This window comes from Macaca mulatta, chromosome 16, assembly GCF_049350105.2.
Source record: "Macaca mulatta isolate MMU2019108-1 chromosome 16, T2T-MMU8v2.0, whole genome shotgun sequence".
In the NCBI taxonomy this organism is placed as follows: Eukaryota; Metazoa; Chordata; class Mammalia; order Primates; family Cercopithecidae; genus Macaca; species Macaca mulatta.
This window is the reverse complement of record NC_133421.1, coordinates 21,941,221-21,949,541: the sequence shown is the minus strand read 5'-3', so window position 1 is coordinate 21,949,541 and position 8,321 is coordinate 21,941,221.

Below are 8,321 nucleotides of genomic sequence, written 5' to 3'. Positions count from 1 at the left end.
CCCTTGGGGCTTATTCCAGGACCTTGCCCAAAAGCATCGGAGGCCACTCGTAGCCTCCCAAATTCATTCATTCTGTTTGCTTCTCTTGGTCACTTACAGTCAGTCACTCTCGAGGGAACAGAATGACAAAGAGTTGGTGAACAACCGTCGGGGGCCTTTGCTCCCTTGCATTTGGTGGCGAGTCCCTCTGGCTAGTGTCTCTGCGGGGTCCTACCTGGCCTCCTGCTGACTGGCTGGTCCGGAAGGAACATACGATCCTTTCCTATGGCTGCCGTAACAAGCTACCACAAGCTTAGTGGCTTAACACATTTAATCTCAGGAGAATGTTTCTGGAAGTCAGAAGTCTGAAATCAGCTTCACAGGGCAAAAGTCAGGGTGTAGGCAGAGCTGGTTCCTTCTAGAGGCTTGAGGGGAGAACGAGTGTCCTTGTGTCTTTCAGCTTCCAGTGGCCGCCTGTGTTCCTAACTGAGCCCAATTCTCATGTCACTGCATCCCCTCTGTTGTCACATCTCCTGCTGCTGCTCATCCTGCCCCACTTTGATGAGGCCCTGTGATTACACTGAACCCACCTGGTTGGTCCAGGGTCATCTCCCATCTCAAGTCCTGGGGATTAGGATGTGGTCCTTCTGTAACCGTCATTCAGCCTGCCACTTTGGAGGGCTTTGGAATTCCAGGAACTGGGGGAGAACTTTTGCTCTGCCCCTTACCACTCCTGCTGTCTGAACTCCTTCCTCAAAAAGGAAGCAGAAATATTAACATCTATCATTTAACTAAGTGAAATGAAATGATGCTGGGGGCAGTGGCTCACACCTGTTATCCCAGCAGCTTGGGAGGCCGAGGCGGGAGGATCGTTTGAGGCCAGGAGTTTGAGATCAGCCTGGGCAACATAACAAGACCATATCTCTAGAACTCTACCAAAAAAAAAAAAAATTAGCTGGGCATGGTGGCACACGTTGTGTAGTCCCAGATTCTTAGGAGGCTGAGGTGGAAGGACCTCTGGAATCTGGGAGTTTGAGACTGCAGTGAGCCATGATCAGGCCACTGATTCCAGCCTGGGCAACAGAGCAAGACCCTAACTCAAACAAACAAACAAACAACAACAACAAAAAGAAAAAGAGAAAAGATGACTCTGGATTCAGGAGACCTGGGGAGGAGGCAGGGTCACTGTCTGTGGACCTGGCAATGGAGGTGGAGAGGAAAGGAAGTAGATATTCTCCTGGGGAGGAATGAGCAGGACTTGGTAATGGATAAGAAGAAATAAATGTGTGAAAGCTGGCGGAGCTCCTGGGGCAGACAGAATCATGTGAGGGGGTAAACGGGAAGCATTTACGAGTATTTACTGAGGGGCAGGCACCTGCCTATAAAGGGAGAGAGAGAACAAACATGATAAAAGTAATTTTATGTGGACACATAGAAAGCAGGTTAAAGGGAATCTGAGATGCTGAATGAGGAGGTGGTGCAAGTTTAATAGAATGGTCAGGAGGAGCTCATCGAGAAAGGGACGTTTGAGCAACTTGGCAAGAGAGCATGCTGTATCCAGGGAAGAGCCTTCCAGACCACAGGCAGTAGGTGCAAAAGTCCTGGGGCAGGAATGTTCCTGGTGTTTTGGAGGAGCTGGAAGGAGTGGGAATGTGGCTGGAGTGGACAGAAAGGGGACAGTGGAGGAGATGGCCATGGAGGAATGGCTGGTTGTAAAGGCCTGGGTTTGTGTGTGTGTGTGTGTGTGTGTGTGTGTGTGTATGGTAAAATATGCAAAACGTAATATATTTATAATTTTAACCACTTTATGTATATATATATATATATTTGTTGTTGTTGTTGTTGTTGAGACAGAGTCTCACCCTGTCACCCAGGCTGGAGTGCAATGGCGTGATCTCGGCTCACTGCAACCTCCGCCTCCCATGTTCAAGTGATTCTCCTGCCTCAGCCTCCCGAGTAGCTGGGATGACAGGCGCGCGCCACCACGCCTGGCTAATTTTTTGTATCTTTAGTAGAGACAGGGTTTCACCATGTTGGCCAGGCTGGTCTTGAACTCCTGACCTCGTGATCTGCCTGCCTCAGCCTTCCAAAGTGCTGGGATTACAGGCATGAGCCACTGTGCCCGGCCCCACTTTTTATAATTTTAATGCAATACTTTAAAACTTTTTTTATTGAGGTGAAATTCACAGAATATAAAACTAACCATTTTAAAGTGTACAATTCAGCGACATTAAGTGCATCCTTAATGTTATGCATCCAGACACTTTCATCACCCCAAAAGGAAATCTCGTTCCCGTTAAGACTGCCCCTTTGCTCCTCCCCCTGGTCCCTGACAGCTACTAATCTACCTCCTATTCTGGACATGTTATATACGTGGAATTGTACAACGTGTGGCCTTCTGTCTTGCTTCTTTCACTCGGCATCACGTTTTCGAGGTTCATCCATGTCGTAGCAGGCATCAGTACTTCATTCCTTTTTATGGTAGAATGATATTCTGTTTTATGGATATACCACATTTTGCTGATCCATTCATCTGCTGATGGATGCTTGGGTTGTTTTAAGGACTTTGCTTTGATGCTGAGTGAGGTAGGTGACATTGCAGGGTTCTGAGCAGGGAGGGGACAGGACCCGGCTAAAGTGAAGAAGAGACAGGGAAGGAAATCTGTTAGGGTTTAGAGCAGTCATCTAGGTAACAGATAAAGGTGGCTTGGCCCAGCACGGCAGCAACGAGGGTGCTGGATGTATTTCAAGGTACAGTGGGATTCGCTGCTGGCAACCCAGACGCCTGCAGGGAGAGCCTCCCGCATGCACTGCGAGCCCCTCCACCCTGTGCCCGGCTCTGCTCACTGTCCTGCCAGCTCCTTAATCTGCTGGGGTGCCATCTAGGTGCAGAGGTGAGTGCAAACAAGGGAGAATGGAAAACAGAGCCCTTTATCATGTGAACAGGAATAATATGTGACCTGCAAGGCACATCTGGAGGATAGAAATGAAAGCCAAGTGCTCCATCTCCGTTCTGGAGATCAGCTGAGTCATCTGGCCCAAGACTGGTGGCCAGACCTCTCCCGCCTCTCTGTCCTGCACTGCAAAGCTGGCCCCTGAGCTGGGTAGACCCTGGAAATTCGTGACATGGTGTGCGTCTGTTCAGCTGCCATCACCCTTGGGCCTCAGGCATCCTGATGCCAGAGAGCAAGGCACCCAATGTAGGGCTTTACCTTTGTGGTTCCCTAGCAGAAGAGAGTAAGAGCTGCCTCCTCACCCTGGTGGCACATCTGAGGTCACTGGTGCCTTGCAAACACCAAGGAGTGGCGTGCTGTCTGGTTCCCGCTCCTCACTGAGCAAGACTTTCAGTGTCTGAATAGCCAAGTGTCAAGAACACACTGAGAATGCCCGGCAGGAGGGGGCTGGAAATTTCTGGGGATCTGACTTCTTGACCCCTCCAAAGCTCCCAGTACGGACAACTCTGGTGCTACAGCCCCGGGAAGTGTGAAGTTGGCCAAGTTTGGCCTTGACAGATGCTGTCCCTACTCCTGGGTTAGGAGGCAGCTACTCAGCTCCCCTCCCTGTCTTGCCTAGGGCTTTTGGGGTTACCTTCCATAGGCAGTTTAAGTTTATCATGAGACAATTATGACATTAACAGGAAGTAAGAAAATCAGAGAAACAACCCATCTCTGGCCCACTGTGTGGCAGAGCAGCAGGCACACTGGGAAGAACTGGTGTTGGGGATGTGACATTGTATGAACTTGGGCAGATTGTCTGATTTGCCTGGCCCAGATCTCCTCATCTGTAAAGTGGGGTTAATGACCGCCCCCCGCCCCATGGAATGCCGGATCTCACACGCCTGACGTGATGCCTGGCACACAGCGCTCGCTCAGTCCAGGCTGTTGTGGTGGTGAGGAGGATGCTGGTGTCCATAGGATCCCTTCCAGCCTGTGTCTGTGGACTTCTGCATCGTGTGGTGCATGTAACGATTGGGTCAAATGTATTAAGGGAGGGGACCACCCCTCATACTGTCTTATGCCCATTTTCTGCCTCCAAAGAAAGAAGAAGTAAAAACTAAAAGGCAGAAGTGAAATCCACAAGCAGACAGCCCAGCTCCGTGCCCTGGGCCTGGTAGTTAGACTCCTGACCTAATTGGTTATTTGCATTAAAAAGCACTGTGAAAATCCCTGTCCTGTTCTGCTCCTTTCTAATTACTGGTGCATGCATCCCCCAGTCACATACCCCCTGCTCAATTGATCATGCCCCTCTCACACGCACCCCCTTAGAGTTGTGAGCCCTTAAAAGGGACAGGAGTTGCTCACTCCAGGAGCTCGGCTATTGAGACGGGAGTCTTGCTGATGCTCCCAGCCAAATAAACCCCTTCCTTCTTTAACTCAGTGTCTGAGGGGTTTTGTCTGCAGCTCTTCCTGCTATAGTATGATTCATGTTACCATGTGCCAGATTGCCCTAAATTCTGTTTTTTGTTTGTTTTTTGGAGGCAGAGTCCCACTTTGTGGCCTAGGCTGGAGTGCAGTGGTGTGATTTTGGGTCACTGCAACCTCTGCCTCCAGGTTCAAGCTGTTCTCCTGCCTCAGCCTCCCAAGTAGCTGGGACTACAGGGGCATGCCACCACACCTGGCTAATTTATTAATTTTTATTTTTATAGAGATGGATTTTGCCATCTTGCTCAGGCTGGTCTCAAACTCCTGGACTCAAGTGATCCACCGGCCTCAGTCTCCCAAAGTGCTGGGATTATAGGCGTGAGCCACCACACCTGGCCTGCCCTAAATTCTTTACTGTTTGTAACTTATTTAATCTTTATAACAGCCCCATAATGTGCATATTGTCATTACCTCATGTTACAAATTAGGAAACTGAGGCAGCAACTTGCTCAAAGTCATATGCCTGTAAGCACTGCAGACAGAATTGGAACCTAGGCCGTCTGGTCCCAGACCCAGGCTCTTTTTTTTTTTTTTTTTTTTTTTTTTTTTTTTTGAGACTAAGTCTTGCTCTATCACCCAGGCTGGGGTGCAGTGGTGCAATTTTGAGACTAAGTCTCACTCTGTTGCCCAGGCAGGAGTGCAGTGGTGCAGTCTTGGCTCACTGCAACCTCTGCTTCCTGGGTTTAAACTACTCTCGTGCCTCAGCCTCCTGAATAGCTGGGATTACAGATGTGCACCACCATGCTTGGCTAATTTTTGTATTTTTAGTAGAGATGGGGTTTCGCCATGTTGGCTGGGCTAGTCTCGAACTCCTGACCTTAAGTGATCCGCCCTCCTCAGCCTCCTGAAGGCATTAGCCTGTAATAATTACTACAGGGCCTGAAGCCATATCCAGCCACTTTCTGACTTTAATTGTAACACAGGGTGCTTTACTTTGCCCCCTTACAGGCATGTATTCCTAGCTATTTTAGAAATTATATCTTCCGTGCTTTCTTTTGTACGGAGGAGAATTCTAATAGTCAAACTATTTCAACACGCCCTCATGTGCTAGGGCCTTTCATGGAGTCAGTATGCAAGGTTCTCTCATTAAGTAAAGATGAATTAGGAGCAAAACAACCAAATGATGAAGATGAATGAGACTGAGACAAGGACTGTGGCCAAAGCCACATTCCACTGACTTCAGGACGTGATCTCCTGCATTCTGTGGGGACAACACCCTCGGATGCTTGTATCCACTGTGACCTTGGGGAGGTGATCTGAGTTCCCAGAGGTTCCATTTACCTGTTCATAAGAATGGGATGAAAGCACACACCTCACAGGATTATGGCAAGGGTCACATGAGATCATTTGTGGAAAAGTCCTTTAAAACCTACAAAGAGGCAGGGTGGTGGGTCACACCTGTAATCCATACACTTTGGGAGGCCGAGGCAGGCGGATCACCTGAGGTCAGGAGTTCGAGACCAGCCTGACTAAAATGGGGAAACTCTGTCTCTACTGAAAATACAAAAATTAGCGGGGTGTAGTGGCGCACGCCTGTAGTTCCAACTACTTGGAAGGCTGAGGCAGGAGAATCGCCTGAACCTGGGAGGCAGAGGTTTCAGTGAGCTGAGATCGCGTCATTGCACTCCAGCCTGGGCAACAAGAGGGAAACTCAGTCTTGGAAAAAACAACAACAACAAAAACCTACCAAGAGTCATGCGCGTGGATGGTAATGCTATTTTTCTTCTCTACTCTTTTTTTCTTCTTCTTAGTGGAAAATATTACCCAACATGATATATGGCAATCTCTGCTTTGGCAATTTGGAGGAATTAATGCAAAATAAATAATCTATTAAGACATTTGTGGGCTGGGCGCAGTGGTCACACCTGTAATCTCAGCACTTTGGGAGGCCGAGGTGGGTGGATCACGAGGTCGAGTTCAAGACCATCCTGGCCAACATGGTGAAACCCTGTCTCTACTAAAAATACAAAAATTAGCCAGGTGTGGTGGTGCACACCTGTAATCCCAGCTACTCAGGAGGCTGAGGCAGGAGAATCGCTTGAACCCAGGAGGCAGAGCTTGCAGTGAGCAGAAATTACACCACTGCACTCCAGCCTGGGTGACAGAGCGAGACTCCATTGCAAAAAAAAAAAAAAAAAAAAAAAAAAAATTTGTGTCATCAGCACCACTGTTAAGAAAACTTATCCAAAGTTTGAAAATAAGGTAAACTGATTTTTAATGTCCTGCTAGACATTACAGCGTTGAGGGATATGCCTCTGCATAGCCTACCATTTACTCCTGATTAGAACCCAGACATTTACAACTCTCTTTTTTTTTTTTTTTTTTTTTGAGACGGAGTCTAGCTGTGTCGCCCAGGCTGGAGTGCAGTCGCTGGATCTCAGCTCACTGCAAGCTCCGCCTCCCAGGTTTATGCCATTCTCCTGCCTCAGCCTCCTGAGTAGCTGGGACTACAGGCGCCCGCCACCTCGCCCGGCTAGTTTTTTGTATTTTTAGTAGTGACGGGGTTTCACCCGTGTTAGCCAGGATGGTCTCGATCTCCTGACCTCGTGATCTGCCCATCTCGGCCTCCCAAAGTGCTGTGATTACAGGCTTGAGCCACCGCGCCCGGCCCCATACAACTCTCTAAATTTAAAGATTAATGAGCAGACAACCAATAAAGTGTGGTGATTTTCCTTTGTCACCAGCAGAAGAGCCTACTCCAGACCTTTTGGTTGCATTTCCCCGGAGAGTATGATTCTCAGAGTGTGGTGCTTCGCCAGCAGCAGCGCCTGGGAATGTGGATTCTCAGGCCCCGCTCTGGACCTACAAAATCACAAACTCGGGGTGCAGCCAGGCACCCCAAGCTTCTTCTGTTGTGTGCCCTAGTTTGAGAAGGATCGCGGTAGAGCATTAACATTTTCCAGCTGATGAGCAAATATTATCTCAGTATTCCCTCTCCCACCACTGACTATAAAATTCCCTTTTCCCCATATCATCTTTTGTCTTGTCTATGTCTTCCTGCTGGTTCCACCAATGAGTTAAACACAATTTTCACGTGTGCTCACTACTCTGAGAATTATGTTTTTAACATTTTGAAAATTAGACTCTGACACCAACACTAAGGGAAATGCACTGAGTTTCTGTTTCTGGTTGTGCTTCCTGGTGGGTGCCGACGGGGCCTCTGTCACACTCCTGTGGCTTCCCCGCACCTTGTGAGCAGCCACCCTGTGTTTGGGGAACGTTCCACATGAAGGGTCTCACGTCTTCAGGATGGGAAGGCCAGAAATTCACTTTCACAGACTCCATTTCCTCAAGGGTGCATCACATGCTCAGGATCCACCACACGGGCGTGCCTGGGAGGGACTGCAGGAGACAATGCAAACATGCTTCCCAGGCCTGTTTTCCGGTGGAGGTAACTGGAGGGGTTCTCGCTCTCTGGCCTCTTAGAATTCTGGTGGTCTCTTTTTCTTTTCATTTATTTATTTTAGAGATGAGGTCTTGTTGTGTTGCCCAGGCTGGTCTCAAACTCCTGACCTCAAATGATCCTCCTGCCTCGGCCTCCCAAAGTGTTGTTGATGGCAGCGGGGGCCATCCGGCGTGGCCACTGCCATCATGCCAGCTGCAGCAGGGAGGTGCAGGCAGTGGTGGCAGGAGGCAGGAGTGGCTGCAGGAGCAGCAGTGGCAGTGGAGGGTCCTCTGTGCCCCATCTCAGAGGCAGCCCACAGCATCATCCCCACCCTTACATAGCCAGGCAGGACCCTCTCCCAGGCCCGGAGCCTCTGCTGTGGCTTCAACCTCACTCTCCACCACATCCCAGGAGCCCATGAGCACCGAGGTGAAGGCACAGCTGGGGCTTCCAGGGCCAGCCCACAGAGCATCAGGTTCATTTGTGCAGGGTTGGCCAGGGCCACCATGCCACCTGCACCTCACCTGCCACCGCTG